At 38.3% G+C, this 16,763-nt stretch overlaps 1 protein-coding gene across 1 annotated transcript in view; it reads right to left on the bottom strand.

The window, feature by feature from the left end:
* The window catches only part of KCNB2 (potassium voltage-gated channel subfamily B member 2), a 400,644-nt gene that overhangs the window by 284,971 nt on the left and 98,910 nt on the right, over positions 1–16,763 (bottom strand). The window lies entirely within an intron of this gene.

Here is a 16,763-nt window from a genome sequence, read left to right as displayed (position 1 = left end):
TATGAAATGGCCCTAGTGAGTATCTAGATTTACTCTCTTTGGAAGATGATATTTGCTGTGGAACAGAAGCAAAGGGAAGACTGAAACCTGAAGTCAGAGCCCAGTGGAGTCTTGGCTTTGCCCCTTACTAGTTGAGTGACCTCATTTTATCTTCCCAAGTAACAGAGAGCATAATATTGACCTAATTGGGTCATTATGAAAATTAAACAAGATGGCATACTCCTTAAAGCAATCAGTGATCTAAAAACTGCATTCTCTAATCTTAACAGAATTTCCTCTTCCTCTTTTCACCACTGAAATTAGTATTTATGAATCACTCTAAATTAGAAACAGAAAAAAAAGAAACCAGATATCTTTCTCTTCAGTGTCAACCCTAAAACCAAATTAAATTTCTCTGCTTAGAAATAACTCTTTACAATAAATATTCAACAAGTATATAATATAACCCAGACACATATGCCATCAACATGTAGCTTTCTGTAAAGTGCCACCTAGCACGTATTTTAGGCTTTGTGGGCTATACAGTTTCTGTCATGACTATTCAACTTTGCTGTTGCAGCACAGAAGCAGCCATACATGATTTGTAAACATATGGCCTTGGCTATACTCCAATCAAACTTCATAGAAACAAACAGCAGGTCAGATTTGGCCAGTGGGACATGGTTTGCTGATTCCTTATTAGGTAATAATGAGATGAAGACAAAGTTCCTGACCTCATGGAGCTTACAGTCAGGAGAATAATCAATAAACAAAAAATAAATAATAACCCAATGATATGGCAGGTGATATCAAAGTACCCTGAAAAAATAAAAATAAAAGCTGAATAAGAGAATCAAGATGGATGGGAGAAGGGAAGGCTATTTTAGATAGAGCACTCAGGAAAGGCCTCTTCAGGAAGTATTCCTTGAGAAGAGCCTGGGATAAAGTAAAGGAAGAATGCCAGTTCTGCCAGGTGAAAAATATTCTGGGAATAAATTTTACATGCAAAAGCTGCTACAAAATGTAGTGGATTAAACAGTGGTCCTCCAAGAGATACGTTCATGCAGAACCTCAGATTATGACCTTAGTGGTATAAGAATCTTTATAGATGAAATTAAGAATTTTGGGACAAGATCACCCTGAATTGAGAGGTCCCTAAATCTAATGACAAGTCTCTTCTTATGAGAGAAGGCAAGGGGATACAGACACAGAGAGGAGGGGACAAGGCCATGTGAAGACAGAGGGGGAAATTGGAGGTATGCAGCCCAAAGCCAAGGAATGCCAAGGATTGCTGGTAACCACCAGAAGCTAGGAGAGAGGCAGGCAATAGGTTTCTGCTCACTGCCTCTAGAAGGCATCAACATTGCTGACCCCTTGAGTGCATATTTCTGGTCTCCACACTGTGTTGGAGAATAAATTCCTGTTATTTTGAGCCACTCAGTTTGTGGTAATTTGTGAGGGCAGCCCTAAGAAACTAACACAGATTAAAACAAGCTTGCTATGTTCAGGAGCCATAAAATCCATATGAGTAGAGCCAAATGAGCAGAGTCAAAGTACATTCTAAACATATTAATGTCCACCATGGCAGGGAACCAATCAGTCAGAAGGGATACTGGTCATTAAACCCTGTCAATGGATGGTGATGAAATGTCAGCCTGAGAGGGTGGAGGGAAGATTGGAAAGACAGGCTGAGGCCAGATCTTAGTGAGATTTATAGACCATGGAAAGGAGTTTGAATTTTACTTTCTATATGAGTATAAATTGAAGCAATTGGAAGGCTTTTTAACAGGGGAAGGACAAAATTTGATATATAATTTTCAAAAGACCATTCTAGATGCCCCATGATAAAACACTGACTGTGGCAGGACGGCAAAAGAGGATACAGGCCAGATAGATAGCTCTTGCAGTAGTCTAGACATCAGACAATGGTGGCCTCACTCAGGGCTGCCATACACCATTCTGTGGGTTTTGCATGACACAATCCCAGAGGTGTCATTTATGGCATGAGCATGAGCATTATGGACTTGTATATTTATTACAATAGCCTTCCAGCAGATGGGCTGTGATATGTTTTCTTTAGAGAAAGAGTATATTATAGCAATATTCTAACGGTTGATTTTGCCTTGAGAAAGAGATCCCTTTAAGAAATTTGTCCAAGGGCAATGCATGAGCTATTGAAGCCTGCGCCTTTGATAAGTGGTGGGAAGGTATTGAGAAGTGGTCAAACTGAAAGTAGATTATGGACGTGAAATTTATAGACTTTAGAAGTTGCCACAGGGAAAGAGATAGAAAGAAGAGTCAAGAAGACATTATTTTTCTGACTTGAACCACTGGGTGGTATCATTTACCGAGACGGGGCAACTGAGATCATGCCTATGTGGTATGGGAGAGGGATGAACTCAGGGTTTATCTTTGAGATATCTATTAAACATCCAAATAAAGAGACTGAGTAGAGAGTTACATACACGAAATTAGGGGTTAATTTCTGATATGCTCATTTCCAATGTTGTCATATCATGAAATGATATAATAAATGGATTTATATTGATGTTACATTTCTCCCTCTAGTCTAAGATTATTGGATAGACTGGATGCAGATCTGGTGCCCAAAGACAAAAAATAGAAGCAATTTTCAAAAAGTGCTTGGAATTGACTATGATTATCTAGTAAAATTTATAGTGGATGAACCACATCTGGGCCTCTAGCCAAGTCACTGCTTAGCCTTTTATCACTGGTTTGTGTGGCTCAGCACTACTTTCATTGACTTTGAGGGGCAGAAAGTGCCCGCGGATGTTAATGTTAAGTAATCTTTAACAGTAGGGGTTTAATGAGTTGTTTTAGTGTTGGATGGTAAGTACTTCAAATCCATAATTCCACTTCAACTGCTTTTGTTATCCAACACCATCTTAATTGAAATGCAACTTTTGAAAGAATTCCCAAGAGAAAATTGTTTATTATTCCTTTGCTCAAATAATCTCCCTAGGCCCTCACCAAAAATTATTTACTAGCCGAAATAATGACTTTAATCAACTATAGGTCAAATGGGATATTAATATAATTATTTTATAAGGCTTGCAGAAAATGAAATATGACATATAACTATGCTGCATGCATACACTCTAAACATGTTTATTTTGAAAGAAAATTATTAGGCTATGCTTTGTCCTTTCCCCATTTCCTATAATCTCTTCACTGAAGTTTTCTCAATGAATGCTGCAGAGCACAGGAACAGACATTTTTCCAATGCAACCCACAGCCTTGCGACATGGTAATTCTAGGGTTTGGAAAATGAATGTCAATTTTGACAATTCATTTTCCAATGCTCCAATGCTATCTGGAGGTTTCCAAATGTATTCACCTATTAAATAGGTCTTGGCTGCCATATAGTAAATACAAGTCTATATGGGGAGATTAAAAGTCATTTTTACTAGGGAGGTGGACCTCTATCAACATCTCTCTCCTTATATTTATTTCTAAATCTTCACCAGAGCTTACAGCCATTGAAAGCAAGGTTAATTCTTTAGTAAGTGTGATAAATGTTGCCTGTCCTTTTAAAAATATGCACAAATATACCTTATAAATCCTAAAACTGCTCTTTTCCAAGCAGTCTCTTGTAGATACTAGATACACTCTCTCATCAGTGGGTGACTAAGTCAGTGACAAGATCTTGGGATGCTGCATGCCCAGTGAGAATAGTACAGGTGGAATCAGAGGGACCTGGTGGTGACCCTAAGCTCTGATAAATGTTATCAACACGCTCTTGAGCAATTAGTTAACCTTTCTGAATCTGAGTTTCTTCATCAGTGATATGGAGATTGTTGGAAAGATTAAATGGTGAAAGGCACTAAAAGTGTCTCCCTCAAAGCCAGAGCTCTTCTAATGTCATTTCCTGTCTCTTTTTGTTGTAAGAGCAGATGAGCAGGGCAGAGCCATTAGAAAAAGGTGGTAACTAAGTGGGAGATAGAAGATGAAGTTGAGGCATCTGGCTATTGAAAGTCTCAGGCTGGAAGAGGGTCTAAGGTAGTTAATAAATCTGGAATCATTAGTTGAACGGACTTGTAAAAATAAAAGCAGGCTATATATAGAAATTTCTAGGCACGGGCTATAAAATAGCTCCAGGGTGTTACTTAACTATTTTCCCCCCACAAACACATATTTTATTTAACTATTAACCATGTAAGTGACTACTTTGGTTTACAGGCTTCTCGGTATGATTGGCTTTCCTTTTAATGGTGCTTGACTCCTTTATGATCCATAGTGACATGAAATGAGTTGGAACACTGGATCACTCCTCCCTGTTATCCCCGCTAAGTTCACTACATTCTTATTACCAGCTAATTAAAAACAGACCTGTCACTCATAAGCGAACCATCTGTTTAGCGAGATGCAGAAGTCATCCTTTCAGCTGCACTTTAATGGCTGCACCTGTTGGAGTCATTCCAGGTGGTTCTATTATTAATCACTTTATTTGATCATGTCATATTTAGGACTGCTCAGAATCCCCACATATAGAAAAAGATCATGATGCTGAGAGGTTCTCTGGGATTCTAAAGGGAACTACTCTATGACAGAGGCCTGGAAAATTTCTCATAATACACTGCTCAATACTTTTGACCCCACACTTCCATCATGGAAGTACCTATTCCCATTAATGATTAGTGGAAATCAGCTTTTTTTTAAAAAAAATAGCTTTTATTTTATTTTAGATTCAGGGGGTACATATGCAGGTTTGTAACATAAGTACATTGTGTGATACTGAAGTTTGAGGTACAGTTGATCTCATCAGGTAGTAAACATAGTACCTAATAGTTTTTCAATCCGTCCCCACTTCCACCCTACTCTAGTAGTCTCCAGGGTCTATTGTTGCCTTTTTTTTTTTTTTTTTTTTTTTTTGAGACGGAGTTTCGCTCTTGTTACCCAGGCTGGAGTGCAATGGCACGATCTCGGCTCACCGCAACCTCCGCCTCCTGGGTTCAGGCAATTCTCCTGCCTCTGCCTCCTGAGTAGCTGGGATTACAGGCACGCGCCACTATGCCCAGTTAATTTTCTGTATTTTTAGTAGAGACGGGGTTTCACTGTGTTGACCAGGATGGTCTCGATCTCTTGACCTCGTGATCCGCCCGCCTCGGCCTCCCAAAGTGCTGGGATTACAGGCTTGAGCCACCGCGCCTGGCCTATTGTTGCCATTTTTGTATGCTTGAATACTCAATGGGAAATCCAAAGGGCCCATGACTAATCTTCCAATCTCACCCTTGCAAATTGAATATTAAGTCCTTTAAGTGAATGAGAGGTGTTCTAGTATCTCTCACAGAAACATTTAGACCAAGTGCAATAACAGACTCAGTGATGTATAACCTGAAACCAGAAACCTATATCCATAAATCCAAAGAGAAAAGTTCTGAAAACTATGAGCGAGAAGATGTCAAAAAGCACAATTTATTCCATTCTGTAAAATACAGAGGAATAACAGAAAAAAATATTTTCTTAAGCTATTAGACATAATGAAAACAACCTCTTTTAAAAGGAGACCATAAAAATGTCTTTAATAGAAAAACAAAGAAGGCATGGTTTTGTATTATGCACATATCTGAAAGATGAGAAAAGTACGCAATGCATGAAAAAAACAAATTAAAAAAACTTGCACAATGTAAAATTTCACAGGAAGGACAATGTCAAATTAATTAAGTAGCAAATATATTTCTTATAAATTAGTGCCTATTTTATAGATATTGTCTATTGATCCTCAGGTATTACTCTTGGTCTGGTGAATAATACAGTTTTCTGTTTATGAAAGCTATTTACACAGGATGTCATTTCTGAATTACAATTTCTTTATTTTTTTCTGATATGCATTATTTAACATAGATTTTTCCAGCTAGGCTAATAAATATTATATCCTACTTAAGTGGGGAAAGTCTGGCTTGTGAACTAAAACAAGGAAAAAACTGAATAGATTACCAAACACCCATTCATTAATATAAATTTGTTAATATTTTACTCAAACTATTAATTTATATTCTGGAAAAAAAAAAAAAAGACCAATGTGGTGGCTCACGCCTGTAATCCCAACACTTTGGGAGGCTAAGGCAGGAGGATGGCTTGAGCCCAGGGGTTTCAGACCAGCCTAGGCAACATAGTGAGACCTTGTATCTACAAAAATAAATAAATAAATAAAAATTAGCCTGGCATGGTGGTGCATGCCTGTAGTTTCAGCTACTCAGGTAGTTGAGGTGGGAGAATTTCTTGAGCCTGGGGAACCACTGATACTTTTCTTCCAAACACAGGCAACCATACACAAAGTGTTTATCTAAAGTCAAACTTCATTCATGATTCTCTTAACTAATGTGACCAAAAAGACCTACAGTACAGCTTAAAATCAAATGTTTTGTTGTCACCTCTCTATGTGACACTATATTCTCTCCTATAAAGATATAACATCAAGGGTACCAAGAACTGCAGAAACTCTCGGCATGAACATTCCATTCACACCTCTGCACTAAGAGACTTGACTAAACTATAGCATGGCTTCTAGTAACCCAAGGCTGCATCCCTAGGATGATCCACCCCACTTTCGAGCTCTTGTTTGCAAAAGTTCAAGGCTGTCCAAAGAATTTACAGTTTATTCAAGCCTACACCTGACCATGGGCCTCTGACTACTCTTTCTTAGAGCATTTGCTAAAAAGGATTTTGAATTGAGAATCCTTCTTCTGTCTCTCTGAGATCAATATGTATCTATCAAACCTTCAGAGTGTCTTTCTCAAGGACCTGAAAGTCATTCCTTTGAAATGTAATCATAAGGAAGGATAGAGGCTCTGTTTCCCAGTCGTGGTGGAAGGATAGAATCGGTGGAAGGATAGAATCCTAACTTAGAAAATTGACAGCTAGGGGACACAGCTACCTTAATTGCATTTACACAGACCAACTCTTTGTAATTTTTCTCTTCTCTGCTCGTTCTCACTTCCCACTTCCTCCGTCTCCCTTTCAAAGGCCCAGTCACTTCTGTGCACATCAGAATGGAGCTCCTTTCTGCCCCCACTATCAGTGGTTACTGAATAAAATCTATTTTCACCACTTTAATGAATGTCCAGCTGTGTTTATCTTTGATAATACTATGCTCTCATTTTTTCATGGAAATATAGTTATTACACTCATAACTTTGAGTAGGTGTACAAAGAACTTCAATTAATGTATGTGCCTTTTAAAGCAAATTGAAGAGTAATATGTTTGTTGAAATTGAATTGATTTTAAAATTTCTATTAATTTCCTTGAACCAAAAAGGTTCTAGCAAACTTGACAGATGCTATTTAAAAAAAAAGAGGAAAAGCAATTCTAAAAATTACCCAAACAATTAAGTATCTAAATAGCAGGAATTCATCAAGATATGACAATGTAGTTATTCAAAGGCCATCTATTTCCTTCAGTTCCTCAGTTCCTTCATTTCCTTAGTAGAGAGTGCTGGGGCTGGGATGAGGAGTCAGTATTTGTAACAGAGTTTGCTCTGCCATGATAGGTTTTAGAACTCCACAACTATTTTAAGACATGGAAGATTCTCTTCGGGCTGCCAACCCCTCATGCATGCTGCCAACCTCACTGCTGCAGAGAAGGACGTTCATGTGTTCATCAAGACGCAGGGCAAGAGAGACTGAAGAGAGTTGGGAAACCCTCCGTTCCATTTTTAGCTCTTTCATTTATTGACTGAGTGATCTTGAGGTTACTTAACCTCTATTTATTTTGGAACTTTGGCCAAGAAAATAGAATCATTGTAACTTTCCTTAGAGGATTTCAGTACCAAAAAAAATGCTTTCTCATAAACACGTATTCTCATTTTTCTGTCACTGTACATGTCAGTGGCATTAAGCACATTTACACTGTTGTGAGACCATCACCACTAACTTCAGAGCTTTTACAATATCCCAAACACCTCATAGTCATTAAGCACTAGCTCCCTGTGGGCCCTTCCCCCAGCCCCTGGGACCCACCATTCTATGTTCTGCCTCTATGAACTTGCCTATTCAAGACACCTCAGATAAATGGAATGAAATCACACACTATTTGCTCTTTTGTGTCTGACCTACCTCACACAACACAATGTCCTCGAGGTTCATCCATGTTGTACCATATGTCAGAACTTCCTTCCTTTTTAAGGCTAAATACAGAATTACTTTTCGATCAAGTTTGGGGGGAGTATAATCCTTGTCTGAATATTATCTTTCCAACTTTCATCAGGCAACCAAAGACATGCTGGAAGACTTATGTCTTTCAATCCTTCAGTTCTTTGAAAGAGTTTAGTTCTGAGGGATAATCACTGTATTCGCCCACAAGATATAAGAATTTTAGAAAAAAATATGTCTCTTAACTAGACTTCTCATAATATATGGATTCTAAAATGTTAAGCACTAAATATTAATAAGTAAAAATGAAAATACACAAAACAAAATATAATTCAAACAGCACTAATATATAAAATGTATACTGTTATATTTGAAAATATTATATATTTAAGTGTACATAGTATTTCTGATATAGCTATATCAACATATTATATATGTACCTCAACATTTATTAAACTTGAATATACATAGAAAAATAGTAAAAATACAGTTGATTCACACTCCCAAAACACTCCCTAACTCAACATGGTGAATTTCTCATCACCTGTTTTAAAATCTTTCATCACCTGTGTTTTAAAATGCAGGTGAAATAGTCTTCTGCCAACATCAATGAAAAACTGAAGAGAAAAAGATCATCAATTGACATTTCAGTGGCAGGTGGCCTAACATACCAATCTGAATCTGTAATGTATTGTACTGTACAGAATATGTGTTGAATATCAATGACCACAGTTGGGAAGACTCATCAATAGCATCTGTCATTTCCTAATCAAGAAATTTAGATACTGATGGATCAGTATCTAAAATTGGAAAAGGCAGAAGAATCACTGATCTTTCCATTTGAAGTTTCATCCTAAAGTAGGTGTGGTTTAATTCATGAGTACCTAAGACTGGCAAAAGCATCAGAACATAATTCAGTTCAGTCAACAGGCACTTTAGCTGATAGCATGTAGAGTAGTCCTGTGCCCCTCTGAAGCTTCAGCAGAACACAGTCACCCATAAGTTACTTTGAAATAGGAGCCTGGTAGCTCTGACATCACTAAGAGCTAAGCCAAGTGAATAAAAGTGAACTATATATAATACTTTCTCTGGGTCTGCCTTTAGCAGTACAGGAAGACAACAGCTCTATTACTATGCCTAGCAAAGGCAGGATTGAGGCTGTGATATATTAAAAAAATGATGCACTTGAGAGCATAAAATGCACTCCTGCCATCTCATAACTGCTCATGGGAAGAGTCCAGGAGCGGCCAACACCTAGGCATTCCAACCACAGAATATATGGTCTATGATAAGGAGCCTGTAAAATGACAAGTGGTAGAGATCTAGTATATATGCTCAGGCCATAAAATGCCAGCTCCTGGGGATGAATGTCTGCCTCCATGGTACAGGGTTCTTAGACTGGAGATAGAATCTAGGATTTTGCATCATTGCATATTGGAGATGGTCATCGCTGGTGTGGCATTGGTTAGGGCTCTTTCAAGTGCTCACTGGCAATGGACCGCCTCATGGAGCTGTGACTCAGATTATATTCTATAGAGATCACAAATATAATTTTTCTAATTTCTAAAAAGATGATTGTATAGAAAACTCTGGCACTGTTTGCTTTTCTCTACTACAGTCTGGGGCATTCTTCTCTCCATCCTTCAGCATAGACTCCTGGAATACTGGAACACCAACACGCCTATCACCAGGCCTGGAGTCAGCTGACCTAGACTTGAGTTCTCACTTTCATTTCTTTCGGTCAAGTCATTCAGTTTCTCTAAATAGCAGTTTCTTTATTTGTAAAGCAAGAGAAACAAACTCACAGGCTTCGGCAAGGACTAAATGAGATAAAGTACGTGAGCAGTTCAGTAACTACCTGGCACAGGGAAAGTTGTATTCAACAAATCAAAATTAAATTGTAAGATAATACAATTGATATCAAAGAAAGCACTCGACACATATTTAAATTGACAATTAAAGTGATGGCTATCTACTCTATAACCAGACTTCTTCAAGTAAGATGCTAGTTTGAAGCTATGTTTATGTTCTATAGACAAACATGTAGGCGTTCCAATAAGGCAGCTCCAATTTGGCAAAGCTTGTCCTAAAGCTACAGGAGGAATGGCGGTGTTACTTTGGGGCTCTAGTATGTGGTGCCACCTTGTTACATTGCAAGTTGAATGAATTTTCATCCCTTGTTTCTTTCCCTTTTGTTGTAAAGACCCAGCCTGCATTGTCAGGACTGAATAAATAGCATAGGATAGAAATCCAGGCTGGGCACGGTGGCTCATGCCTGTAATCTCAGCACTCTGGGAGGGTGAGGTGGGTGGATCACGAGGTCAGGAGTTCGAGACCAACCTGGCCAACGTAGTGAAACCCTATTTCTACTAAAAATACAAAAATTAGCCAGGCATGGTGGCGGATGCCTGTAATCCCAGTTACTTAGGAGGCCGAGGCAGGAGAATCACTTGAACCCGGGAGGCGGAGGTTGCAGTGAGCCAAGATCCTGCCATTGCACTCCAGCCCAGGCGAAGGTGTGACTCCGTCTCAAAGAAGGAAAAAGAAATCCAGTAAATAACCAGTTAATATCACTTAGCGCACAATTCAGGGCAAAGCAAAACAAAAATGCTACTTTATTTCCAGTTAGCATTCATCTGAAGAGAAATGGGGTGTGAAATTTTTAAAAATCAGGGTTTAATGTGGTTGGCATAGTTACAGTGCACATGGGTAATTAAGTTTTTGATATGAATTATTGTTTTCAGAGTATGAAAACAATTGGTTCATATGCAGCACACAATCCTCTTTCAAAGAACATGGCATTTTATGTACAGATTTAGGTTGCTGACCATAATGTTATCATTACTTATTCACTGCATATTCAATTCAATTAATAAAGAGGCATTCTTTTCCCAGATGTTGCAAAGCACTATAACCTATTGATAAGCAAAGGTTATTTCCTTTGATTTGTCTCATTTAAACCAAATGCAAATCGCTGGGAACATTCTATAAAAGTTTGAACTCCCTTTATGCACATTTTTGAAGGGTTCATGTTTTCCTTGAGTATGGATGGTGTTTTCCTTACACTATTTCTCTAAAAGCCTTTGTTCAGAGCAAAGAGAAATGGGTCCATCTGATGTGTTTTCCATTGTTCTTGTATAAGTCAGTAGTCTTCAAAAATCAGATCTGTATGGGAAGTGATCAAGTGTCTCCATACTTTCCATTATGAATTCACGAGTTAAAGAGAATTTTCCAGAAATAAAAACCTAGCAATGATAAAAAGTGATACAAGCTCAGAAGGAAATGATGAGTAGGCCACAAATATGAGCATTGCACTCTCATCAAAAGGCAAGCCAACACGCCTCAGCAGAGTGACTGGGCCACACTCCACACCATGGACTGCTCTTGGTGGTATATGCAGATTTCAGGCCACTCCATGAGTCAGACATACAAAATGGGCAGAAGGAACCTTTAAGGTAAACACTACGTGGTTGCTGTCTAGATTAGGGGTTGATGCAGAGTCTGGGGTGTGCCATACTGTCACAGATGTCCTGGGATGACATTTGTTAGTTTCATACCTTATATTACTTACCAGGGAGTTCTAACCCATCCCATGCCTACTCAGTGACACATGCTGATGCCTGGCACAGGGCCTGGCACATAAAAGAAGTTCAACAATGGCCACTTCCTTCCTTCCACCCTTCTTTCCATCCTTCCTTTTTCTATTTCCAAAAATGAAGGTGCAAGATGTTTTGTGGTTTTGGCTTTGTGTAGAAAGGGTGCATGGAAGCAATCTACTATGCAGCCCTGGCAACACCATGAGAGCACACTCTTGACTGGAAGGCAGAACAGCCACTTCACATTTGGCATATATGAGAAGAAAAATAAAGTTCTGGTAGACTAGTTTAAATTTCGTTTCCTTCTCTTGGCAGGCTCAAAAGCCATCTATCTGAAAGTCAAAATAGCTATTTCTTGACAAGGCTAAAAGCTTTAAAATGTGCCTTTTTAATTCTTGTTTCAAGTTCTCTATACCCTGGCTTATTTCACATCTGATATTATTTCAACAACGTACTACAAAATATGTCTCAACTATATTGGCCAAAATATTACGCAAACCAATGCAAGAAATTTTTCTCCAAACAAAGAAGCTTTGAAGATTTCAGAAGCAAGCAGTGAGAATTTTTACCCTCGTTTTACTATTTTGATATCCAGTTTTGCAGAAGACAAACAAAACTTGCTGTTAAGTTCTCTAAACTGGTTAGGAAAATTCTTCTGTTGTGTAGGCGGGCTTTCGGTGGGTGACAGTCATTGTTGCAACTATCCTGCCTCCAATCCCCACCACTGAGTGCAAATGGTACAGGTGAGCTCAAAGCCCTCAGGCTATGAACCCAGTCATGTAAGGTACTATGTCCCTTGCCTAGATTGTAAGCTGTGTGAGTCCACAAACCATGCTCGCTTCCTGCACCTGTGTTCTTTTTAATGCCAGGTGATCTGCACCATCTAAAAGTGCTGCCTACTAGAAATTCAATAAAAGCCACATACACCATTTCAAATTTTCTAACAGTCATCTTTTTAAAAAGTAAAAAGAAATAAGTAAAACAAATGGTAATAATATATTTCATTTAATACAATATATCCAAAACATTATTAGTTTGATATATAATCCATATAAAATTATTAATGAGATATTTTACAACTCCTTTTGCATTATGTTTCTAAAATCAGCTGTGTATTCTGCGCTGGCAGCATAGCTCAATGCAGGCTGGCCACATTTTGAGTGCTGAGTAGCCACATGTAGCTAGAGGCCATCTATTGTACTGACCAACATAGATCATCTTCTTCTCTGCTTAACTAAATCCTACCTAATGAAACTTCAAGGTTCAATTCAAATCCTGAGCTTGGCACAGTCCTATGTTCAGAGGACATGTGTAATAAGTAGTTGGTAATTCACTGAAAAAGGGTTTCTGGCTTACAAAGTCACACATTGCAGCTGTTATAGCTTCCCATGGAATTCCAGGCACTCCAGTTAGTACTTAACAACCATCTAGCTTCTTATCCTAAGCACTAACATATGTTATTTTATATACATTATTTTATTGATCGTCATAAGTAGCCAGTGAGGTAGGTAATATGACTGTATTCATTTTACAGATGAGGAAACTGAGTCTTAGTTAAGTAGCCTACCCAAGATCATGCTGCTAGTAAGAAGCATTGTCAAGACTGAAGTCTAGGCAGCCTATCCCCAAATTCTGGTGTTTGGTTATCATGTACTCATGGTATTCAGATGGCTTAAGTAGATCCAAAGTTATTGATTTCATTGGTGTCTAATTTAACGTGATATAAAAACAAAGGCTAAAAGGACTAGAAGCCTAAGTAATGGGAGTAACTAAGCAAGGAAGGAAGGTATAGGTCAGGATGTCTGGAAGGCCCATTTCTTTCGCCTGACATAGAAACACACAATACATGTCTCTCCCTTGAGTAGACAGTAAAGAATTAATGATATGAATGTGATTTAACTCACCTATATACCGACAAAAAATTAGTATATTGTGAGGTGCTTTGTAAAATGGAACTTTAGGGATGAGAAAATACAAATGCATCTACAAGTAAGGAACAAGTCTATTATTAACAGTAGAACCATTAACACCAAAATAATAATTCCTAAATTAAAGCATATATATGGTACTTTGATTTTCCATCCAGTAAAATTTTAGTGAATTGTAAGGAGGGAACCTGGGGTGGTTTCATCAATGCCATAATTATACAAGGTAGCAACTGCTTGATCTGCTGCACTTTTGCTTCCATTTTCAAAATTCTCATTGTCCCTTTGCCCATCTCCTCCACCCCCTACACACACACCTCCTGTCCCAATACCTGTAAGGATGTGCATAGTATGAACACTTACCATGTAAGTTACAAGATTAAGGCTGAAGAGCGCACTGAAGACCAACTTCTTTTACTTTTATACCCTTTTCTTAAGACTGGTTCTGTAACACTTGTATTACAAAACTGAATTAATTGATTAGCTGATAATAGCATCATTTAAAAGATCTTAGGTCTGGAAGATTAAGTTTTTCATCAAAATTATGAAGAGTCTATTGGCTATGTAACATCAATAATTTACAAACTATAAGTAAACTCCTTTTTCCTAATACATATATTTTTTATCATGAGTCATTTTGTATACTTTCTTATAGTCTCCTCTCTAGGATGTGATTTTGTAAAGCTTAAAAATAAAAATCTTAATGAAGTTTCTAAAAAATCAATATTCCTCAGCATCAGTGTTTCCAGCAGCACTGGACTGAAGTCTACTACAGATATCCATTGAAAGCAGCATTTTCCTAAAAATGTCTAAGTCATAACTTTCTAGAGGATTTCACTCTGAGAATACAGGATTTGGGTTGCTTCATTTCCATAATATGCCCTGATATCAGATCACTGAGGAACATAATAAAGAAAAAAAACCCCAGCAAAACAGAGGATTGGCCTATAGGTATAATTCAACTGTTCATTTACTCATTCCTCCTTGATTTATTTGTTTTACAAGCACATATTTAGCTCCTGCTGTGTGTCTGGTACAGGCACATTTCCATCATTAGAGAAGTTGCTGTCTTATGGGAAGACCAATATAAAAATAATAGGCTCACTTCAGTAAGCATAAACTGGAATCAGAGTTACTGGTCACTGTCCATTAAACAAAGGACACACCACTTTGTTCCTTCATTTCTTGCCTAAGAGGCCCCAAAAGCCTCTTTATCACAGGTCACAGCCACCACCACACCATCTGGGGCTGTAATACTAGACTCATGCAATGATGCATTTCATCAATGACTTTTGAAAAGACAGTAAAAAAAAAATCCATGATGTACTGACACGCACCCAGTCCTACGTTCTCTGTTATCAACTCTCCTTAACTTGACATTGTGCCATCTGTTTAACCTTTTTGGGTTTCCATTCCTTATTTCTATTTTTAGTTTTATTCTCTGTTATAGGAAAATTCCAGGTGAGTAGCTCTTAACCCTGGCTGCCCATTAGATTAGCTTGGTGAACTTAAAAAATAGACCTATGCCATTATCTCTCCCTTGAAATAGTGTTTCACTGGCCTCTAACAGGCCTGGCACCTGCATTTTTCAAAGATTCCTTGGTGACTTTAGGAAACAGCCAAAATGGGTTCCAAATGACTGCTCTACTCAGTGATCATGAAGACTGAGAGGCCAAACTTGGATGAAGTTACAGATTCCCTTGTACCTCTGCACAACCCTCCTTAGGAAAGAGCATGCTCCCATCTGGGAGAGTTGCAGAATATCTGATAAGAGGCAGAAAAGAGGCCAGACTAAGGAGGCTCTGTTGGACAAATAATACACAAGGGAAACCTCACAGCCAGAGGTAGAAAAGTCTAAAATCAAGGGAAGAAAATGTGAAATATTAAGAAGTGTGAAAATAAATGACTTCATGAGAGCTAAAAACGTGTTTGCCTGCCTGAAGGTTGAGGAGTAGGTAATCAGTCATATAACTTGTGGATGTCTAATCAATAGAGGTCCTTCTGGTTACATTTCTGTGCTTTCACTGTGGGTGGTAGAGCATGCTGGGTCAGACCCAGGAGTTATGCAGCCCAGAGTTCTTCTCAGATGCAACAAAAATCAAGGTGGGGAAAGATGTGTTCATCAGCTTCCAAGGTCAGGGACCTACTCCCAACAGTTCTAGCTTCCTTTAGTATCACGATGGATTTGTTATAGAAGTATCTAAAATTGTCATAGAAGTATCTAAATTTGTCATAGAAGTATCTAAAATTGTAAAAACAAATTCATATTATCAGCCCATGCCATAACTGGAGGTAGAAAGGAGCTTTACAGGTGATGATTTAGGTACACTAGATGTGCCTGGAAGCCAATAATGAAAATTCAACGAAGTTGCAGTGATCTACATAAGTTGAGTGATAGATTTAATACTGTCTAAAATGCTTGGACACACTTTCTTCAGGCATCTGTCCTCTAAAGGTGAGGAGGATGTTTATTTGGAGCTTTTCCATTTGAGGGTGGAAAACAATACAGTGTAGTGGGAAAGGTTCCAGGCTCTTCTGGAATAACTACATGCTTAGCAGGTCACCTAACCTCTCGAAGACAGTTTCTTCAACCATAAAATTGAGAAAACGGCATTAAATGGCTTCTGAGTTTTTTCCAGCTACAAGAGTATGAATTGATTGAGACTGGATTTCATAGTGGTTTGGGGACACTGCTGGCTTGTGCATTTTTTGTTTAAGAGGCAGAAATAAGATGGTAGTTACAACTTTACAGCCAGCTTAAAAATATATGTTTGTCTTATACAAGAAAACTACACAAGTACAAATGCTAATTAGAAGAACCCAGCTTGTACAAGAGGTGCTCTCCCTTGCGCTGTGAAAAAGAGATCATCATGTAGTTATTTTTAGAAAGAGGTCAAAGAATCAGCAACACTTACGAAGCTTGGTGGTCAGTTGTTGGAGTCACCTTACGTTGGGCACCACTGTTGGGGTCACTACCTGTGGGGGTCTGTCTTGCAGACCTTAACTTAATGATGGATGAATAAAGTACGCTGAACACAATATTATGTTTTGCCAGTTTCGGCCAAGTGACTGGGCGGCTTACAGACTCTTTGGAGAGTGCTGTAAACTGTTGCAACCACCAGCCCTTACCAGCCAGTGAGACTTGCATTTAT

The sequence above is a fragment of the Aotus nancymaae genome, unplaced genomic scaffold (genome assembly GCF_030222135.1).
Source record: "Aotus nancymaae isolate 86718 unplaced genomic scaffold, 86718_ANA_hifiasm-v0.15.2.pri h1tg000036l, whole genome shotgun sequence".
Lineage (NCBI taxonomy): Eukaryota > Metazoa > Chordata > Mammalia > Primates > Aotidae > Aotus > Aotus nancymaae.
The sequence above is the reverse complement of the archived record's forward strand: the minus strand, read 5'-3'. Positions and strand labels throughout refer to the sequence as shown.